This window comes from Protobothrops mucrosquamatus, unplaced genomic scaffold (assembly GCF_001527695.2).
Source record: "Protobothrops mucrosquamatus isolate PMUCROS unplaced genomic scaffold, P.Mucros_1.0 scaffold378, whole genome shotgun sequence".
Lineage (NCBI taxonomy): Eukaryota > Metazoa > Chordata > Lepidosauria > Squamata > Viperidae > Protobothrops > Protobothrops mucrosquamatus.
The window spans coordinates 582,729-606,876 of NW_015386710.1; the positions used below are offsets into that span (position 1 = coordinate 582,729).

General features: G+C 35.5%; 1 protein-coding gene across 1 annotated transcript in view; it reads right to left on the minus strand.

The window, feature by feature from the left end:
* ATRNL1 (attractin like 1) overlaps positions 1 to 24,148 on the minus strand; it is a 471,655-nt gene that overhangs the window by 168,304 nt on the left and 279,203 nt on the right. The gene's annotated exons all lie outside the window — the stretch shown is intronic.

Sequence of the window (24,148 nt, forward strand, 5' to 3'; positions counted from 1 at the left end):
TTAAAATATGCTCCATGCCCACTCACACACATCCATTTACTCCTCATATTTATATATGAGAATTACCATGAGCTATGGTTTCAAACAGTGTTTAGTTATTATTTTATTTTTTTCCACTGAAACTTGTTATTAGAAAAAAAAGATGCTAAAAAAAACCCTTCTCCATCTTTCCATATTATTTGTCCATGAAGTATTAGATATTTTAGTGGTAGAAGAGGAATTAGAAGAGAAAATGACAATTTAATTGTGTAGCAGTAAAAGTAATGATAATAAAAGAAGAAGATGGCATGGATTGTATGGAAAATCATCATAGTTCTAATACGATTCTTCTCTACAGTTAGAAATCCCAAATCTGACAGAAATACTGTGTGACAAAATTTGGCAAATTAACAACACTGATATAATGTGATAAGGTCAACATCAAGAGTCAGAATCTGAAAAAGTAACATTTTTTACATATGGAAATTTGTTGAAAGTTTCTTTTAATCAAAATAAATTGTGGTCACTTTCTTTTGCTCTGCTAATTACTGTGTCAAACTTTATTTTCTCAGATATTATTTTGGTGCTTTCCTAAAATCACATTCATTAGCATCTATCTTTGCTGTAGAACTTGAACTCTTTTACCCAAAAGCCAAAGGGAATTCAGTATGGCAACCTTGAGTGTTAAGGTTTTAAAGCAAAACAATACATTATGTACAAGTTATCATTTATACAATTAGCTGGCAACCAGTGTATGTCATTATCAATTGCTTAGTTCTGTATAAGTTAGAAAAAGTACATATATCATATTTCACAAGTATCAAATCTTCCTCACACATGCATAAAATATTTTTCTAAGCAAAGAGCACATATGAAAAATCATAGCAAGCGAGTATGACCTGAAATCTTATATCATGGAACAAACTCTCTGAATCCATCCTGGGAACAAGACTTTTCAGCCTTTAGATTCCCTGTGTATTTGTACTGTAGTCAGATGGAGTTATTACTAATAGTGTCTGCAGATGCTTAAGCATAGTCCTTTCTCTGATTACTTAAACATGAAGAATAATGTCTGAGTATCAGAGAACATTATTACACCAGTGTCAGTGCAACTGTGTAACTTAAAGACCCACACTAGTCACAGATTGTTAGAAACTCCTATGACAGGTGCAAACAACCAGACCCACACATGAAGAGTTCAATTAGCTGTTTTATTGCTCAAGCATATACATAGGATCTCCTCAGACTGATGTTTGCAGCTGGGTGAGATTAGATAAGGTTTAACAGTATTCAAGGTGGGTTGGACTTCACCCTCTCTACCCACTTAGGGACTCTAGACTAATTCCCCATTTGACTCGTCCCCTGGCTAGACCAGACTGTCTCCTACATCCACCAATTTCACAAATTATTCAGTTAGCCACAATGTATACTCTTCTGAGATAATTTATATTTTTCTTTCAACCTATAACAATAATACTAATTAAACAAAGCAAATAAAAATGACGAGCAGCACTAAATAATACAAATCTTATTTCTCTGCATTTGAAAAACTAATAAAGGCAATATTAAATATTTAAATCAAATTAGTTGCCCAATTAAGTTTAGTTGCTTGTTTCTTTATATGAACTGGGTTTGGCTGCATTTGGAATGAATTGCCTGAACTGAATTCTGTACACACTTAAAAAAGTACACCTAGATACTAAAGCATTCCCAGAGGTAGATATTACAATAGGGTTGTATGATACCAGGGACAGGCAAACAGTGAAGGCAGGAAAGGGGGCTGCTTTAGGGCTTGTTGGCACAAGAATCAGAATCAGAATAGAGGTGGAAAGGACCTTGGAAATCTTCTAGTCCAGGGCTTTTCAATCTTTTCACCCATTGTACCACTTTTAGGATATGGCAATATCCGAGTACCACCAGTCACCTAGCAAGGTGTCAAAAACTTGATGACCCCCCAAAAAAGGGAAAAAGTGATAAAGTACAGGTAGTCCTTGACTTACAACAGTTCGCTTAGTGACTGTTTAAAGTTACAATGGCATTGAAAAAAGTGCCCCCCCAGGCACAGCCGAGCAAGACACCTGCCTGCCCGCCTGGCCGCGCTCTTCCTCCTGTCCGAGGTTTTCATTGTTGTGAGCATTTCTGTTGAGGATTGGCAGCGGGGGTGGGGTGTGGTGTTTGGTTTTTATTCCCTCCATCTGCTGGGTGGTTGCAGCAGGTTTTGGTCACTTCACATGACCCTGGGACACTGTGACCGTCCTAAATATGAATCAGTTGCCAAGCATCTGAATGTAAATCACAAGATCCTGGAGATGCTGCAACATTCCAGCTGATCGGCACTTCTTCTGGGCTCAGCAGAAGCACCAGGATCTGTGCCGCTTTCCAGCTGATTGATGCTTCTTCAGGGCTCAGCAGAAGCACCAGGATCAGCGCCGAGCTCCAGCTGGAGCCTGGCTGATCCTGGCGCTTCCACTGAGCCCTGACAGCCCCGAAGAAGTGCCGATCCTGGCGCTTCCGCTGAGCCCTGACAGCCCTGCAGCTCCAGCCATCTCTTGCTCAGGCTTGTGCAGTGCTGCCACCGGTTCAGCTTATTCCCCTCCCCCGCTACCATTTTCTAGGATGGTCGCGTACCACCTGCCAGGTGCCAATGTACTACAGGTGGTACCCGTACCACTGGTTGAAAAGCCCTGTTCTAGTCCAGCACCCTGCTCAAGCAGGAGATCCTATACCAGAGATGGCGAACCTTTTAGAGACCAAGTGCCCAAACTGCAACCCAAAACCCACTTATGCATCGTCAGGTGCTGGGTGGGTGTGGCCCATTGGCTGGGTGTGGCCCATTGGCTGGGTGTGGCCCATTGGGTGGGCGTGGGCTGCGGTGATAATGGCAGACTGGGTGGGACTAAAAAGTTCAATCAATTCCAACTTTACAAGATCTTTTTTCCCCGCGAGAAGTTGAAATTGACTGATTGAACCTTTTTTTTTTTTTGCACACGGCAGTGGAGGCCTAAAGCTAAAAGGTTTTATAAAACCCAGCTGAAGGCCTAGGACTGGGGCGACGGCCCGCATGCCCACAGAGAGGGCTCTGAGTGCCGCCTCTGGCACCCGTGCCATAGATTCGCCACCACTGTCCTATACCATTTTAGACAAGTGACTATCCAGTCTCTTCTTAAAAACCTCCAGTGGTGAAGCACCCACAATGTCTGAAGGTAAGCTGTTCCACTGGTTAATTGTCCTCACTGCTAGGAAGTTTCTCTTTAATTCCAGGTTGCTTCTCTCCTTCATTAGTTTCCACCCATTGTTTCTTGTTCTGCCCGCTGATGCTTTGGAAAATAAATTGACCGGCACCCTTGTATTCAAATTTAAAGGGACAAAATAGTCCTCTGAGGCCATGATAACAGTTGAAGTGGAGGCAAATAGAAGGAGGAAGGAGTGAGAGGCAGAAGGATAATGTTGCTGTTACTACACTATCACCCTTCCCTCCAGTGCATTTCTGCTTGTATTCTGAATAGGAGGTGACTATGAAAAGGACAGATTCTGAGAGAGTTTAGGTCCACTGTGAAGCAGTGGAGAAATGGCTGTAAGAACTTTCTCTTCCTTGTCTTCTCCTTCTCTTCAATTGCTGTCCAGGAACCTGAATGTTCTTATTTTTGAGGGTTCATCTGAAAGCTATTTACACTACTTGGCTCGGACAATATATTTCCTGCTTCTTTCCAGAGTTTAGTTCCCCTCCATCCTTTCCATCCAAGGGAAGAATGGTCTTGCAGTTTGCCATCAAGGACCAGTTTGCTTTCTTCTCCCTTATTTTGTTACTCCAAAGGGATAACAGTCAAATGTGAGAATGGGGCACAGGTTATCTATCAGTTTTCATACTATCTTGCTGGCTGGGAGGAAAGAGTCCTAATTGATTAAGGAAATATGATCATAGTTGTTAAGTGCTGTATAGACTTATCACCACAATGGAGTTTTGCCCCATTTTAGAACCATTCTTGCCACAGTTCTTAAGCAAATCACTGCAGTTGTTAAGTTAATAACATGGTTGCTAAGTGAATCTGGCTTCCCTATTGTAATAATAATAATAATAATAATAATAATAATAATAATAATAATAATAATAATAATAATAATAATAATAATAATAATAATAATAATAATATATCTGAAGGACAGTGATGAAGATGCACTGAAATTAGTGTATCAAGAGGGCTTACTGACTACTGGAGAGACCAAACTGGCCTACAAGAAAGACCAAATGAAGAACAGAATAGAGACATGGGAAGACAAAGCACTACACGGCCATTAAATTAAAAAAAATAGCTGGGAAAGCAGATAATAAAAAGACCTGGCAATGGCTAAGAGCAGGAAAATTAAAGAAAGAGACAGAGGGACTAATTCTGGCTACACAAGACCAAGCCTTATGGACAAATGCATATAAAGTCAAAATTGAGAAGACAGCAACAGACAGTAAGTGCCGCCTATGCAAAGAAGCTGAAGAAACAGTGGACCACCTGGTAAGCTGCTGCAAGAAGATTGCACAGACTGACTACAAGCAGTGACATGACAAAGTAGCAACAATGGTGCATTGGAAGATCTGCAAGAAATATAATTTGCCTGTAAGCAAGAACTGGTGGGATCATAAAATAGAGAAAGTCATAGAAAATGATAACATTAAACTGCTCTGGGACTTTAGAATTCAAACAGACAAGCACCTGCAACATAACACCCCAGACTTAACAATTGTCGATAAGAAAGACAAAAAAGTCTAGATAGTGGACGTGGCAGTGCCTGGAGACAGCAGAATAGACGAGAAAGAACTGGAGAAGATAACAAAATACAAAGACCTACAAATAGAAATAGAAAGACTGTGGCAAAAGCAAGCAAAGGTAGTACCAATAGTAATAGGCGCCTTGGGTGCAATCCCAAAACAACTGGAGCACCAGTTGAACACCATTGGCATTGACAAATTCGCCATGAGTCAATTGCAAAAAGGCGGCGTTACTAGGAACTGCTTCCATCCTGCGACGATATCTGTAATACCATCAAATATCCACATCTGCCTATCCCAGGTCCTTGGTAAGGACTCGATAGGTAGACAAAAATGCCAAATCCAGTCTGAACATCTGACTGACTGTGCGATGATCCATAATAATAATAATAATAATAATAATAATAATAATAATAATAATAATAATAATAATAATAATAATAATAATAATAATAATAATAATAAAGTTGGAAGGGACCTTGGAGGTCATCTAGTCCAACCCCCTGCTCAGGCAGGAAACCACCTACTATTTCAGACAAATGGCTCTCCAGTCTCTTCTTAAAAACGTCCAGTGTTGGAGCATTCACAGCTTCTGGAGGCAGGTTGTTCCACTGATTAATTGTTCTAACCGTCAGGAAATTTCTCCTTAATTCTAGGTTGCTTCTCTCTTTGGTTAGTTTACATCCATTGCTTCTTGTCCTGCCTTCAGGTGCTTTGGAGAATAGCTTGACTCCCTCTTCTTTGTGCCAATCCCTGAGATATTGGAACACTGCTATCATGTCTTCCCTCGTCCTTCTCTTCCAATTCCAGCAACTGTTCCTTATATGTTTTAGCCTCCAGTCCCCTAATCATCTTTGTTGCTCTTCTCTGTACTCTTTCTAAAGTTTCAACATCTTTTTTATATCGTGATGATCAAAATTGGATGCAATATTCCAAGTGTGGCATTGTAAAGTGGTATTAACACTTCACGTGATCTTGATTCTATCCCTCTGTTAATGCAGCCTAGCATTGTGTTTGCTTTTTTTGGCAGCTGCAGCACACTGCTGGCTCATATTTAAGAGATTGTCTACTAGGACTCCGAGATCCCTCTCACAGTTACTACTATTGATCAAGGTACCCTATACCAATGGTGGCGAACCTATGGCACAGGTGCCCGAGGCGGCACTCAGAGCCCTCTCTGTAAACACGCATGCCGTTGCCCCAGTCCTAGGCCTTCAGCTGGGTTTTATAAAACCTTTTAGCTTTAGGCCTCCGCTGCCGTGTGCAAAAAAAAAAAAAAAAGGGTTCAATCAGTCAATTTCAACTTCTCGTGGAAAAAAGACCTTGCAAAGTTGGAATTGATTGAACTTTTTAGTCCCACCCAGTCTGCCGTTACCACAGCAGCCACGCCCACCCAATGGGCCACGTCCCCCAATTGGCCACACCCAGCCAATGGGCCACACCCACCCGGCACCTGATGATGCATAAGTGGGTTTTGGGTTGCAGTTTGGGCACTCGGTCTCTAAAAGTTTCGCCATCACTGCCCTATACTATACCCGTGCATTTGGTTTTTCTTGCCTAAATGTATTTTTTTCATCATTGAATTTCATTTTGTTAGATAGCGCTCGATCTTCAAGACTATCAAGATCCTGGGACACTGCAACCATCATAAATATGAGTCAGTTGCCAAGCATCCGAATTTTGATCACATGACTGTGGGGCTGTTGCAATGGTGGTGTGAAAACAGACATAAGTCGCTTTTTCAGTGCCATTGTAACTTTGAACAGACACTAAATGAATGGTTGTAAGTTGAGGACTATGGCCAATGAGGTATAGCTGGCAATCATTTGGAGGTTCTCTAGTTTCACAACAAAGAAACAGGGATGTTTTATTTATTTAAATAAATTCCTGGGGCATCTAGCCAATCCATTATAGCAAGAGAAAGAAAAAAGAAAGGAGAAAGAAGAATCTAATCTTCCTTATCAAAATTTTGGCAAGATTAAATAGTAAGTCAGAAGCTAATATGCTAATACCTCAATCAAATACAGACACAAAGTTAATTTACACCATGTATTGCCATTCATATCAGGTTTGTTGTCTTCTATTGTCAAATCACTTTTCTTTAAAAGAAATGTCCGTTACTCTCTGCCTGAATAAGTTCTTGCATAAATAAATAGAATACGTCAATATAGTATTATTATGAAATCAGAAAGCATTGTGAATTGTTTTGCTCGGGACCAGAATGACCCATAAGCAATGAGGAGGATTGGGTCTGCCTGATTTGAAATTGTATTTTGCAGCTTGCTGCTCAGTCTAGAAAAAAAAGAGTGGCTTTTGCTGAAAAATAGAAAAATTTACAGTTAGAAGGGCATGATTAGAGATGTTCAGATAATATCATTTTCTATGGGGTAATAAAATTAATGTAGATTTTAAGAATCATTATATTAGAAGTTCCATATTGAATATATGGAACAGATATAATGCAGACTTTGTCCAAAAATGCTTTTATGGGTCTTAGTACAAGTAGCATTTTACAGGAAAGAAACAATAGGTAAAGAGCATTGTTATAACAAGAACATGAAGAATATACGATGAAATCAAAAATCCAATTAACTGCACTGAGATTTAGTTTTCAATAGTTTTTATAGGTACAATTAAAGAAAGATTTAAAGTAGAAGATGTTGAAGTTGAACTATATACAAATGATGAACATGTAATTGCCAAAATGAATAAACTTCTATGAAATTTGACACAAAAAATAACAAGGGAACGACTTGTGCAATAAAATGGGCTAAGAACTTTGGACACAACATAGTGATGGAACAATGGAAAATATGTGACTAAAATATGTGACTAAAAGGACTGAAATGTATATTGTTAATTTCAAAAACAATTTTTATAAAATGATGTACCATTGACATGTGATTCCAAAAACAATATCTATAATGTATAAAGATACCTCAAATTTATGTTGGAAACGTGAACAACGTGAAGGTTATGTTATCATGGTGGACTTGTAAAAAAGCTAGACATTTCTGAATTCTATTATAGACTGTTATATACATAAGAATGGAAAAATTTGGAAATACCCACACAGAAGAATGGTTGGTGAAGATGACAGAACTAGCAGGGATGGCAAAATTAACTTGTTTGATTTGAGAAACATCAGCTAGATTTATCTGTGACTGAAAACCATTTATTTACTTTTTGCAAAAAAAAGAAAGAAAGAAAAATGAACTTGAGATTTATGGATTTGAAGATTAGAAATGATTAGCAAAAGAAGGAAATTATGCTGTAACCTCAGAAACAGAGAGTAAAATATAGCCATAGTTTTTTACAAAATATATCTATGTATGTATATATACAATATGTATGTGGATGTGTATTTATATAGATATAAATATATTTATATAAAATATAACTACTGTCAAAAAGATTGGAAGATGTTTCTTAATGTCCTCTCCTGTCCTGTCCCTCTCTCTCTCTCTCTCACACACACACACACACACTTAATTGTGGTTTAGTGGGTTTATTAATATTCCCCAGCAACTCCCTTCACCCAAAATCCAGAACTGTCCCAATTAAGTCCAGCCACAAACAGACCAATGCTAGTCCACAGAGCAATGGCCAATGAATCCACAAGGCACTTGAAAGTTTCCCGATCAAAATAAACCACCAGGCAAAATGAAATCCACCATACAGGAGGGTTCACGAAGCAAGAAAAGTCCAGAGTTCACAAGGCATAGTCCAAGTCCAGGCGTGGTATTAATCCAAAGCAAGGTAAGAATCACAATGACCAGAAAACAGATGGCATCTGTAGAGGTATCTGGGGGAAGCGTCCGGGGGATTCATCACACTCCTCTCCTCTCCTGTCTCCCCTCCACTCCCTCTTTTCCCTATTTTAATTCTTACTTACTCACTATTTGCCTTATATTCTTTTTTATAATATTTGTATTATTTTTATCTTTTTAAAATTTCAGTACAAATTATATTTTTTTTAAAAAGAAGACCCACAATTCAGATTTGAAATTACAGACAAAAGGACAGCAAAAGACAAGAGAAAGAGCAAAAGCTAACAAAACAAGCCTGAATATTTTGAGCTTTAAAATGCAGTCTAGAATGTCAATACTAAAAGGTACAAGAACAGAGGGCTTTCTCTTAGAATCCAATGCTTACTATTCTTGGTGCTAGCCCTTTTCTAAATTAAGTCATAGAGTTTCTAAATTGTTCTAAATTGTTGGTGGCAAACTGTTATCTATTCAGGTACCTTCACTGTCCATAACCATAAAATCAAGAACTAGCAGAGATGGCAAAATTAACTTGTTTGATTTGAGAAAGATCACATTTCTTCTTTTTTGTATGTGGCCCATCATTGGTTTTGTCCTTAGTTTCTGAGGATTTGTATAGTCATCACATAAACATTTATTGATTTTTATTTTGAAAGCCTCCCATTAAGTTATAGTCTACATAAAAGAAGATATAGGATTTTCAATCAATTAGTGCTATAGGAAGGTATGAAATTTGGCTCGGGCATGAACCAATCATGTAAGGGTAAGCAGAATAACAATTAGAAAGAGAACTTTTCTGTAATATGGTTATAGATTTCAGCTTGTTTAATAGTGTAGCTGGGAATATTCAAGTCCTTTGTGATCCATGTTGATTTACAGCCCACTTTTTGGATCATTTTTAATAAGGGACATATTGTAACAATCAACACTTCTGTTCCATATGGTGATAATTCCTTTCCTTTTCATAGAAACATGAGCTAGCGAACGAGCGAGTGAGCGAGCAAGAGACAGAGACAGAGAGTATGTGTGCTGTGGTCATTGTAGCTTGCCATGGTCACGTTATCAGGATTTGTAAATTTCCCTACTATCTTGCCACAAGCAAAATCAATGAGGAAGCTGGTAGGAAGTTTTAAATCAAAATCACATGAGGTTCTCACTTAACAACCTATGGTGATTCATTTAATAATGGTAATTAGGGACTGATGTAACTGATGTCACTAAGCAGTGGGGTGATGTCATGCTTTATGACTGCATCATGAAGAAAATTTTAATTACTGTCATTAAGAGAGGACTATCAATGCAATGAAAAAAAAATCATCCTTAAAATCTTGCATGAAACTGGTAATCAGGATTGAAAGTATTTACATGCTAATTTGAACCTTTCAAAGACTGGGCATAAACTGTTGTATGCATGTTAGCTAATCGTACTTGACTCACCCATACCAGACATCTATCTCCTGTTTTTATTCCACATCACAACAGCCAAAATCATCTCTAGAACACTTCTATGAAGTATCCCAAAGAAGGTTCTGTTAAAATTTTAATTGTACTACAAGATGGAAACTAAATTGTTTAGGATTATTTAAGTCTATAAAAAGTTGCCAAACCAATGTATTATTAAGAAGGATTTTTGACTGGGGATTTTGAATATTTCATAATACACTAGTTAACAAAAGATTTCAGTCTGAACTTATAGGAAATATAAACAACAGATTTTTACGATATTTTGGCATAGGACTTTTTAGATTATAACAAGCATTCATTATAACCAAAGTAAGGTAGTTGCAAAATTATTGTTTATATTCACATGTTGTCATTGTAGTGAACAAACACAATTATCCATCTGGAAACTAGGACTTCTTGTGGATGATGATATCTATGATTATCCTAGATTAGACATTTTGGATAATTCATTTTAATAAATATCTAAAACAAATAGATAAAAAGATTGATTCTGCAGAGGTCACAAATGTATTCAATATCATTAACTCTTCAAGTAGGAAAAAATACTGTGGTCTATTCATTTAAATGTATGAAATCAACCTTCTCGTTTGTAAGGTTATAGTTTAAAAACATGAATATAAAGATGTAGCAGTGTACATCTTTATGATATGCTCCATTTATAGTAGCTTTTAAAAATAGTAACTAAATGAGAATGAGTTAGTTACCAATAAAACTTCTATCATAGGAATGTAGGAAAAATCTTTTGGCTCATTCATTCTGTATTCAGGACTTTGTTCGGGATAAAGGGCTAGAATAAGAATAGAGAAAAACTGACAATGTTTTACAATACATTTGGCCATGAAGAAAAAGGTTACGGCCATGAAGAAAAAGGTTACTAGAAGTAATCATTCATGGGTATGGTATTTCTAAAATACAGTTCCAATATACTTAATGCTTTAATGTATAAGCTTTAGCTTTTAGTGTAACAATAATTTTAAAAAGGTCAAAGTTTATTAATGTAACATTTGCCTCAAACAGTCTCCCTGTTATCTACATCAGGATATTTTTGAAGTATACAGTTGGTGGGAGAATAAAAGGAGTAGGATACACAATCAGTATAAAATTAACTCTCAGTGTTCAACTGAACTTCACCTATAATAATCCTACCAAGTTTAAGACCATTATGTGGTAAGGTGTAGTTTATTACCCAAGAAAAACAGAAGGGGGGGGAATCACAGTCTGAAAAGTTGTTCCACATTCATCACAATCCATATGTCAAAGAATCTTGGGGAACCCTCCATAGGTTGACGTGCCAAAATAAAGTGAAATATGTCCATATATAGATATGCATCCATATTTCACACAAGCTGTCCCCTGAGAAATGCCCCCTGTAATAATCACATTCTTTGGATAACTAAAAACAACAGGGGACAGATATTTTATACCTTGTAACTGATTTTGTAGTTTGTATATAATGCTAGAATTAAATATTATCTTTTTTTAAAAAAAAAATACAAATAGAACATGGGGGGTCACTTGTAGGAAAACTCAGTATGAACTAAGCGCAGCGTTTACAATTTAATCCATGGCAATACTGAAACCAGAATCTCTCAGACCAGAGGTCCCCAACCTTTTTGGCACCAGGGACCGGTTCCGTGGAGAGAGATTTTTCCATGGACTGGAGAGTATGCTGCCTGCATCCTGTGGATGGGGCTTTCTTTGTTTGTGCGGACTGGTTGCTGGCATGCCATAACCCAGTACCGGTCCATGGATCTGGGGTTGTGTATCCCTATTTCAGACAATGTAGGGCAGCTGATTGAAATAGCAAAATGTCCTGGCTTATAGTGAACTCTTAATACAGAAAATTGCCTATTTACAAACATGGGGTGAAGGAGGGCAACCCAGCCAACTGCAAGTGGAACAGCTGTGCAATTCTGCTTACATAGCCAGAAACTGAACATAAACTTAAATGCTATCGTAACAATATAGATGATGTCTTGAAAAATTGCTATTATTTTTCTTTAAGGACTTTTGTATAACTACTTAGACACTGAATCTATAAAGTAAATCCCAATAAATCTTGGTGTAACAGGGAAAATAGCTAATTATCTTTGTTTTGTTTTGCAGGAACTACAAGCTATTTCTGCCTTATGACAATTGACACTTTTACCATTATAATACATCTTTAAAATGTTATAATTGCATATAAGCATTTTTACAGATGTGACAATGTCCAAAAATTATTGTAAAGTCTTTATTTCAGAAATGATACATAAGACTTTTCTTAGAACATTTCTTTAAAATACTAGATCATTTATTCCACTATTCTTGAATTCCATTTCCCATTTTAAAAATGACTAGAAATTAATTTAAAAATCATATTTATATTTCTACAATCAGATTAACAACATAAATACTTCAGAAATAAAATCTATTCAACAAAAATAGGTAAGAGTAGTGTCTTGGACTTAAATGGCATATTACATTGTCTTCAACAAGGTAACTTACTATATTCAACATCAATTGAGATCTAGAAATAATCACATCTAGTTAGTGAATGATAATAAAAGTTTTGGGCTTCCCAGTTATTATCATTGGGGTCTCAAAGAGTATATGGGTTAAGTTATTCCTCAATTATATATGGTATTTTGAATCTCTTCCAGAAAAAAAAAATAGACGTGATGGAAAAAAGATACGCCCCTTTCAGTCCTTTTCACCAGACATAAAAGTTCCAGCAAATTTTATTCCAAGGCAGTAATACTGTCTTGTATCAGGAAAATTATAACTTTCACTGGCTCCCACATCTTATGTGGCAAAAATGTGAAAAGTGTTCTCTAATTCTGGGACAACTAGCAGTACCATTGTTAACAAAAAGATGGCAGAGCCTTTCCCACTGGTCAATGGAGAGTACAAGCTATTTTTCTTTCTCATACTTTCTCTGCTAGTATTATGTACTGATGTAGCATAGTTGCTGGGATATTCTAATATAAGTCATAGACAGCAGTCAATGGTCACTGGGAAAGGATCCACTGGCACCCTAAAATTACAATTGTACCCAAATGCCATTTGCATTAAAGTTCACACTGAGAATCTTAAAAATAAATTTAAGGATTTAAATTTGCCATACTTTCTATTCACTGGTTCACTATTTTCAGTGGAGGAACATTTTTTTTTTAAAAGTTTTTATCTTCAAGCTTAATCAATATATTGGCAAGAAACAACTGCTTTCTTTAACTCTGCAATTATATTAACAGGAGACTGAATGTTTTTCCTTCTATTCACTCTGAGCTTGCCTATTGTACTTCCAGCTGAAGAAGCACATTGAAGCAAAAAGTCACAAGAATTTCCCTTGGACTGACAATATACCACAAAACAATTTTATTACAACAGGTTTTAAAAAAATGAAAAAGCAGGGAATATATGAAATTATTCTTAGCGTTAAGATCTCATACACTAAGGCCCAAATTCTGAATATTTTATTAATTCATAAATATAAGGATAAAATGAGTTAACCAAATGTACTCTGCCAATTAAAGTCATGGCTTAACCAAATGTATTTCAACAATCTAAGAAGCAACCCAACTGATAAAGGGGTATTCATACTAATCATAATAATAAGTGTTTTGTTTGTTGGGTAATATGGCTAAATAAGACATATCTAGCAAGGATGCATTCATTTTTAAGCTTTTAAGTTATGTTTCTTAGTTTAAAAGGTTAAAGTGATGCATGATCATTCATTATTCTATACCAATTAGAGGTTTTAATTTTAATTTAATTGTATTTCACTCTAAGAAAACAAAGGCAGTATAGTTTGACTTTTGCACTAAAAATGTGGCAGCATTATAGGTACTGTAACAATAAACTAAGGACATAAGTATTCATGATTACTGCTCTTGCATATTCTGTTGTGTTCTCTTTTCCAGTGTAACCCCAAATGGTTACAGCAGATTTTACTTTCACATCAGAGGGAACTGCTGCTTAGCATAATATAATTAATGTTCAATATGATTTGTTAAAATAAGCTGGTTTCATAAACAATAATTTGGAACAAATTACAGATTTTCTGTGTTTAGCTGATGTGATAAATTTACATTAAAGCCAAAGCTTTAGTTCAATAGTTTCTGAACTCTACTTTAGGATTATATTATAAGATAAATAAGCCCTACCAAACAACTCTTCTATGATTCTTGGGCAAGGCAGCAGGTGAAGTAGGTAGTTTATTACAGTTTAACCACAGAAGATACAAAGAACTTCATATACTTTCATTCATCTCCTAAACTCCGCTGAAGATGTTACCTAGCCTGGTAACGAAACATTCAGAAAACAACCCACAAGCTCGGAGAATGAACCTTCACTCTCATCCTACACCCGAGCTACAGATATTCGCCACTATTGCAAACTTTCATTCTAATTGTATACAAAATGATACAAAAAAAATAAGAAAATGTAATTCAAAGGCAGTAGCTAAAATGCACTTTACAATAAAGTGCTTGCTTGTTCTTTGCCCATTTTTATATACTACAATCCCATCCAAACAGTATCAAAAGGTCAATTTTGGAAACCAAATAGCAGGTGCTTGCAATTTCCCCAGAACAAATCAAAAAGAGAAAAAGGATGAAAAGGTCACTGTGTATTTGGATCCAAGGAACATTTAGCAAACTGCATGTTGCTTCTCAAAGAACAAAATATGAATGTTCCCCTACCACTTTAGATTCAAGTTTTGCTTCCAATGTAAGGTTCCATAAATAGCATGAGGAATTATATCTATCTATAATACATGAAAAAATAAATTCCTGAACTTATATATGTTTGACGCAAAGCCAAGCAACTATATGTACTGTAACCGAGTAGATCAATGAGATATCCATAGATATCTAGTTTGTACAAAGTTTGTACAGACAATCTTTTGTCTCTCTGCCAGGTCCTTTCCCCATTGTTTCTCACATTTTAAAAGGATTTTGTTTTGGGATTGAGGGATATATTTTTGGATTTTGAATATATTTTTAAAGGAAGCTTGAACTACATCTTGCATGTTTCAAAGCAAAGCAACAAATAAAGCTTCATTCTTATTTCTAAATAGTCCCCTGAGCCCATATGCACTCCATAGGAGTAAATGGAAGAAAATCATGGTGGATTGTGGTAGTCCAGTGTTTTTATAATGATGTCCACTTATCCAAAGTAATCTCTGAATTAACAGTGAATATTTGGGGTTAAACACTGATATGGCACAACCTCATTAATTTGCTTTCCAGTAAGCTGATATTTTGAGCCTAAATACACATGTCCATATCTTTTGTATGGGCAAAGCTCCTCTCCCTAGTAGCCATTTTCTTTGATTTGCTCTTAAAATGACAGATATGCCCCGTAAACATGAGGCATTTGCATAATACCTCTAAAGGAATGAAGTAAAACATGAGGCTATCCAAACACATAAGACTGCAATCCAATGTTAAAGGACTGTCAGTTCTCTTTAGGGAGATTATTCATTATATTTTGCATTTATGTGTATGCAAATTGTCAGCATTGTATATGCTTAAACAACCTCTTCAAATGTACAGAAAGCTTCAAGCTAATTAGAAAATGGAGGCAGCATCCTTTGTCCAACTTTTTCTCTCTATCATTTCCATGCATTCAGAGAAACATCTGAAGAGTTATATTCATGTATGCATCAATAATGCAAATAAAATCAGAATAACCACAGCAGCATTCCATGTAATAGCCATATTTTCACAAATGTATGTGTATTCTAGTTACTAAGAATTTGGGTTGGTTTCAGAAGATATTGGAAATAAAAAAAATTCTAATTATTTCTGGCTACTTTATTTATTTTAGGCAAAACTGACAGAAATATCAGGATTGGATTTGGTATGATTTCTTCTAAAATAATTCTAAAATAAAATAATTTATAATAAACTGCCAAAGTGCTGTGATGCTTAAAAATGGAATTAACCCTATTGGGAGAAGGAAACAAAAAGTATATTATTTCTCATGTAGATATGGTAGTTTCCTGATACTTTCTTCTCCTTGAATCAAATAACTACTACAGTTGTTTTGTTTTGTTTGTTATTATGACTCAAGAGATTTGATCATGAATCTCAATTAGTGATGCCCTAAATTTCAGTAATTATTAAGGCACAGGAAAATGATTACTGATAGTGCACATATAATTGGCTGATGATTATTGTTAAAATACTGAGATACTGTATGTATTATTTCCTCTAGAATCATTCCTATAGGATGATTTCTGTACAACTACATTCAACACAGAATTTAATTCCCTGTTTAGAAGTTTTCTGCTTTATTTTCACTTAACTATAGTGCTGAATGAGGCCTTCATTTTAGCAATTTAGGAATTCATGCTGAGCATTTATGTACTCAGTTATATTAATCATGCTACAAATTCCTCAAGAGATACTATATTTGTCCCACCAGATTTATCTTTTGTTCTTAACCAAGAGCATTTCAAAACAATTAAAAAACTACTCACCACCAAATGTAGTCATTTTGCTATTAGCCCATGAAATTTTATGTTTGTAGCAAAAGGTGTGAAAAACAATTATATGCAACAGTTTATGTGGGTATATTGTTATGTACATTTCAAGAAAAGGGTACAAAACTTTTGAATATCTAGAACCTCCATCATCAAATGATGTGGTCATTAAGTGAATCATCACATAACCATGCCAGATTTTATGACATTTTTGCCATGGCCATTAAGTAATCACAGGTAATTGAGAAAACTGGGCTCTCCCTATTTAGTTTGCTTGTCGGAAGCCAGCTGGGAAAGTCGCAAATGGCAATCATGAAACCCTGGGACATTACAACCATCATTAATACACACCAGTTACCAAGCAGCCAAATTACAATCACATGACCCTGGAAAACTGCAAAGGTCATGAGGGTGAGGACTGGTTGCAAGCCACTTTTTCAGTGCTGTTATAATTATAAATAGTTGCTAAATGAATGGTTGTAAGTTGAGAAATACCTGTATTGCTACACATTATGGTCCAGTATTTAGTTGCATGCAATTGCACATGTAGGAGAATGCTAAAATATTGGTGTTATTCCAGAGTGGAAAATACTATTGTGGATTAATACTGTATACAGAAATGTTTCTGAACTGTCTAAACTTACATTGCACATGGTTTCATGAAACATATAAAATAACTTTAGAAAGAATGAATAAATCCTGAATGGTAGTCTAAATTTTTATACTTAGAAACAGTGTTCCTTTATTTACCCTATAACAAGGAAAGCTTCATTTTTCCTTCCTAATTGTAGAAATAACATGGACATGATTAAGAAAATATATCTGTGGTATAAATATACTTTTCTGCTGCAAGTATCTTTAAAGCTATAAAAAAAAAATCACAATATATACTCCCAAAGGTGCTTTTTTCAAGAAGCAACTGGACTTTCTTGTTTTTCTTTGAAGACATTTCGCTTCTCATCCAAGAAAGCCTTTTCAGCTTCTTCTTCAGTTTCAGCTTCTTGGATGGGAAGCCAAATGTCTTCAAAGAAAAACAAGAAAATCCAGTAGTCTCTTGGAAAAAGCACCTTTGGGACAACCATGACCTGGATGACTGAGAATCTCCATAGACAACAATGTATACTATCTTGTGCAACAACCAATTTTCTCAGCTATTGCTAGGTTAGGTTTTTTTTCTTGTTTCATTATTTTATAAATAACCCAAGCCAGTGAACATACCTTATCCTGTTTTCCTCACAACACACCTATGAGGTGAGTTAGACTTAGAGACACTGACTGGCCCAAAGTCACCCAGCCAGCTTTTATACTTAAGATGGGACTAGAACTCACAGACTCCTGGTCTTGCCAGGAGCCTTAACCACTGGACCAAGCTGGTTCTCAAAGGCAATTATTATCATTGGCCACAACTATGTGATGAAATCCCCCATCCTTTTTTTAAAGAGCAATTCTCATTAAAGGGTGGAACTTTAATTATATGGTTGTGTCCATCATAACCTCCTCATTTGTTAGTGAATATATCTGCAATTTTGAGGTGAAAAATTGTTCTTTTTAAAAATAACTTGCTTCCTTGCAATCATAAAATCTGCTGTATAGACTTGATATGAATATTTGAAAAATACTTATTGAGCTAGAAATTACCTTATTTATGCAACTGACAAATGGAAATAGCGATATATATTTATTACATGAAAATTAGCACTCAGGCAACAGTGGGAGATCTAAGAAGAAATCTGTTATGTCCAATTATTTGCTAAGTAATTGTTTCCTATCGCTTAAAGTAATTTCAGTGAAAGACATTTAAAAAGGCAGATATTGAATATGGCATACTTATAGATCCCAGAATGAACATCAACAATATTTTCTGTCTCACATTCCCAAAGAAGAAAATAACACTGATATAGTTTACTGAATTCTTTTAAAAGGGAATAAAAACATCCATTCAGGATTCAGGATAAAGGATGGCAGAGGGAAACTAAAATTCAGATAGCTTACCACAGTTTAAGCAGGACAAATCACTTATGAAAACAGAAAAAAATGGCTGAATCCATTACTTGCTATATAACAGATTATCATTTCTCATAGGAAAATTATCTAGGAAAGTGTCTAATGGAATAGAATCAGGGAATTTTGTTTGTTTTTTAATGTTTTCTTCTACAGCAACTTCTTGTCCCTCCCTTCTCTAAATTTGTTATAGTGAAGACAATGAAGTCTTCCAGGTCTTGAGAGGTTAGAAGTTAGCAACAAATCAACAAATAGTTCTAAATAGAAAGAGTTCTGACTAGAATCCCATTAAAAGAATGCTACCATCCGCCAAAACAAACTCTAGATTCAATCTCATATCATTTTTTTACTCAATCTTCATAATGCAGTCATAGACCCAAGATGAATGGGCAAAACTACAGTTGCCACAGTGGAACAAATAATCAAGTTCAAATCCTTAGCAGCTGTCTGCATGGATTACAGAATCACACTTGATAAATTGATTAAAAGTTGTAAATTTATAAAAAACTGTAAATTGACTAAAATTCAGCATTGATTTAAAATGTGCTCCCATGAATATTCTTAAATGCTTAATTTCTAATTCTGAGCCTTGCTGCATTCTTTCTCCTTTTTCTGCCTTTCATCCAACTTCTACATATCATCCAGTCAATGCATTTGGAAGAAAGAATCTTTTGTTTTTTCTTCAGTGTACCTAGGTTCAATAATATCCAATCCTTGGTCATGATGCATGGAATAATGGAACTGAAATAAATATATGGAAAGTACCCTAGTTGCCTATCTATTGTGGGAAGAATCCAGAGAAAGAAATATTATGGGGAGTATTAAAAAAGGCAGAATATATTTCCCCAAAGGAATAATGGAGAAGATCTTAAAAAAGACAGAAACCAGCCCCCAGAAACCAGCCCAGCCCCTCTCCCCCAAGCAGAAACTAGGCAGAGGCCAGCTTTTAGAAATGCAGATGTGATAATCCTTTCAGAAAAGTTGGAGCCAGGAAGCTAGAAGCTGATGAGATTAGGAAGACAAAGATCCCTAAAATCCACCCAAACTCTAAGACAGGAAACATAATAGGATTAACCCACCAATACCAAAAAGGACACACTGAACCCCAGGTCAAAGTTCATGCCACAGGAACAGGAACTCCAAACACAAAAGCCCAACAAGGTATAAAAACCCACCACTCCCAGCAACATGTTGTCAGCTTTCCCAAAGCCACACTTCTGTCTGGCTTTGCTCTTCAATAAACTATCATCTTCTTTCTAAAACAGTCTCATATTGTTTATTCCTGGCTTGGACTGGACCTGATGAAGATTTTTCTTTCAACACTATGGTCAATTGCAACAGATAACAGCTCGCTGGACTTTAATTAATTATCAAATTAATTATCAAATTATCAAAAAACCTAATCTTCCTCATGGATATACAAATGACAATGCCAGAGATTAGTCTTGCAAAGCTCATACTATACTATAGTGTGATAATTGCACCTTATTGTAATTTTTGTAACTATTCTATCTATTCATTGAGCATATAACTCAAAGCAAACCATCTGGATTGTTTTGCAGGTTCAGAGGACCTGGAAGATAACTGATGTAAATAGAATTCTGGACTGATTAACATGGAAATCATTTTTTCACACATTGTTATCAACAACTTCTATCTTCCTTGCTTGTTTGTGAAAAGACTTTGGATTAGCTGGTTCAGTTAATTGATTCTCAGACTAGAATTAAGGTGTTAAGCTATGTAGTTATATATAGCTTTATTTTGACAAACAGAAATCGACTTTTTAGAACCTTCTAAACCTTTTGTCTGAACAAAGAGTACAAAGAATTAATAGGCATTGTGGAAATAGCTGTAAAACCCTGTTTATGGATCTTTGTTGCAAAATCCATGTGAATATATCATTCTGATGCATTATTGTGTTTGAATTTTTATTGTATTCTTAACTATCTTGAATACCCTGCTTGAATTCAGAGGTAGAATGTGAATCAAAGAAGCATAAAGACTTTTCTTTACATTACAAAATATTTCAGGCTTTGTGAATAATCATGAATGGAAAAACAATCCATCTCAAATGTTTTCAAACTTACCTATGAATTATATAGCACATAACATTAGTCTTCATTTACTTTACTGAATTACTACAAGACCTTTTTTATCTGAACATAGTTTTCTTTTTTAAAAAGATCTTTTTAAAGGAAGGAACATGTTTCCTATCTTGGATTTTATACAAATTTAAACTATAGGTTGAAGTGTATAGTATTATATCCTATTCTGTCTCATAATCTTGGGAAGCTGTATTTTAGAAAATAGATATTTCTTGCATTAAAAATGGAAATTGTAAGCCCATATATGAAAAATTGGAACAAATGTGCAAAGAAATATTTACATCTACCCTACATATGTCAAACCAAACTTTGAACACACATTTGCATTATTTGACCTAGTCCTAGACAAAAGAAGTTATCTGATTTCTGAATTGTGTGCCAATCCTTTTAACACAAAAGTATTTAGAAGCTCAATGGCCACCCCCTTTCATAGACAGTAACAGTAGATTATAAAAAAAATGAGTGGGGAAATCTATTAAACTGTACTTTTTCTAGACAAGAATTTATTAATTATCATGCAATGTGTACAAATATTAAAGCACTTATATTATTTAGAGCTATTTAACTAGAAATATAAATATGGGAACATTTTAAGGAACATAAATTACAGGAATTTATTCCAAATTGTGTAGACACAGTCATCTTCACAGAAGAAATGGACAAAAAAAATAATTGTCTCTTGCAATATACTGTCCTAGGATCTGCACTTGAAAACTATTGGGAAAATAGACTGGTACAGAATACAGCGGCATGAGCAATGATAGGCGAGAGCTGCACCATTCCCTGGATCTATGAGATGCACTTGGTTCTAATTTGGCTTCTGGGTGCAATTCAAGGTGCATGCAATCCTCTTTAAAACTTTACATGCTGTAAGATCCAGTTTTATAGAGATCACCAATCTCCCATGGTTTATCTTTCCCTTTAGAATCATCTGGCAGAGACGACTCTTTCCTGGTTTTGTTCTTCCATCTTTCTTATGCAAAATGTGATGATAGGAAACTACTGTTCAGCATCGTGTTCACGATCTATGATGTCTCACAGAGTTCAACCTTATCCCCTATGCAGGAGGTCTGACTGAAAATGACTACTCCAGAATTAGTAAGGTCACAGTATCAGAATGCTCCATGTCCCCCAGCTATAAATGGATTTGCAGATACAATTGTGATTCTTTCTTAAAACATTGGACGTGGTAACAATGACGTATGACTTGCTATAACTATCTTGACCGTAATGCACACAAGGTAAAAATATGCTTGAAAAATGTCCAAAAATTAGAATTGATGCAAAATGCAGCCGTCAAGCTGCTTCCTACTGCAAAACAAAAGTGCTGAAAGAGCTACAATGACTGGCAATCGCCTACTGGTCTAGGTATTCTTTAGGGAGTTAATTTTTAAACCACTAATTGTCTTAGGAATTTTCTTTCCTGCTACAAATCTGCTTAGATGAGCAGGAGAGGCTGTTGGCGCACACTTCCACTTCTACAAACTCAGCTATCTAATATGTAACAGAGGTATTATCCTGGGTGATTCTGAGTACAGAATCCTCTCCCTAGGGAAGTTAATTTGCTCTCCTTTTTTCCTAATTTTATATTACAGTACTGTCTTGTTTTCTGTTTTGTTGTAAACCACACAGAGTGCTTATATAAGCAAAAAACCAAGCTATACATTTGTGGAGTTCACTGATTTCTTTTTCAAAAAAATATTGGACAATCATTTGTTGTGCTCTCTGAAGTTGGTTCTTCAGCAGCCAATACCCAGATAAGAAAGGGGAAACTTTTACCCTAACTTTTAACATTACATATCATCATCATCATCTTCACTATCAACCAAATTCCCTAATCAAAGAACTACCAAGTAGAAAACCACACCTCCCACTAACACTGGTAGTGCAAACAACTGTATATAAAAAAGGAGAAAACAGCTCACTAGCTCTGATGTTATTTAGTTGGATAATGAAACATCTGCAAGCAAACAAGCAAACAATCAAGCTCAGAGAACATTAAAGACTCTAGAATTCAACTCTGAGCTACACATATTTTCATCTATTGTAAGAAAAAACTTTTAAAAGCAGAAAGGAAGATATGATGTGCAATGCTTCCACATATTTCTGTTGAATCTCATATTTGTTTGTTCCTCTTTTACAGGTTTGTAGCTTTGTGTGCACTTTGTGAATACTTATTCTCCAGCAGCAAGGAATACATTATGACATGCTGAAATTCCTATAAAATATATAGAATTTGCAACTGAAAAAGCAACTAAGGATTTCCTTTATATTTTACCTTAGGCAAATTTATGAACTCAAAATCAGAAGCCTTTTCATAAAGCAAACATTATGAAATTTAAAAGAGAAAATACTCATGGGTATCAAATATACTTGACTATTTAAACAGTGTACATATTTCTTTATTACATCAAATAGATTCAATCTTTCTTGTCTGCGTTAAGTGACAGCTACAATGATCAACCATATGAATATAGAATGTAGCACTAGAATGCCCTATATTAAGCTTTGTTGAATGCAAACTGTTTCCATTTTCCAATGAAAATTTTATTTCAAACTATATGGAATCTATAATAATTGCAAATCATTGCAATATTACCACAATACTAAAAAATAAAAAAAACAATTGTATTATAATTCAGAAACAGATACATTGTCCTATTTGGTTTGAGAACCATAATATAAATTTAAATTTAATATTACATTTAAATAATATGCCATTGGTTGTTACCCATAATGATATGATGGCTACATTTTCTAGCAATCCTGTCCTTCAACACAAAAATCGACACACAAGCTTAGCACCAAAACTGAAATGGGTAAACTTGTCACAGCATATGAACAAGCATTATGTCGTAAAAAAGAGGGGAGGGCAATGGAGAGCGCTAAGTTGAAGGGGCTATAGGCAAACAAAGGCTTGCAAGTAAAAATGCTACCGCTGTTGCTCTACTCATTTCACCAACAGGTTTTTCTTGTGGAGAGGTTCTCCCACAGGCTAACACTGTTCTATATTAACCAATCAATAGACTGAACTGAAAGATATTTTAGACAGGCCAGTCAGCCATTAGATAATGCAATTCTTAGCCAGGAGGTAGATCAAGACAGGACTCAGCCTAGAATCATTACATGTCCACAACCACTCCAAATCCAACCCCGTCCCCTTGAATTCAATTGACTTTCCTCTAGTGCCAATTTAGTGCTGATCACTAGTTGACCAGATTCTCGTTTATAGGTTCTTAATTGGAACTTACCATACAGTCCTGATTCTTTGTGCTTGACACCTGGAAGCATATTTCCTGATATGGTCCGGACTCTACTATGCTTTCCCAAATTGTAAAAAAAAACCACATGTTCTTTTAGCAGGCTGTGGGGTAGGGTTAGGTGATTATGTATTCTCATTTTTGTTATTATGATTGAGTTGGTTATCCTTCTCTCTCAATGCATTACAATTCTTTGAATTTGGTTTTCTTTGTATTACTTCCATTGGACTTTTTAAAAATTCCAATCTGGAAGCTACCTAAGAGTTATGTTGTTGGTTGAAACAACATACAATTTGGGGGAAAAAGGAAGTAAAGATCTCTAAGGGAAGGACTTTGGCTTCAAA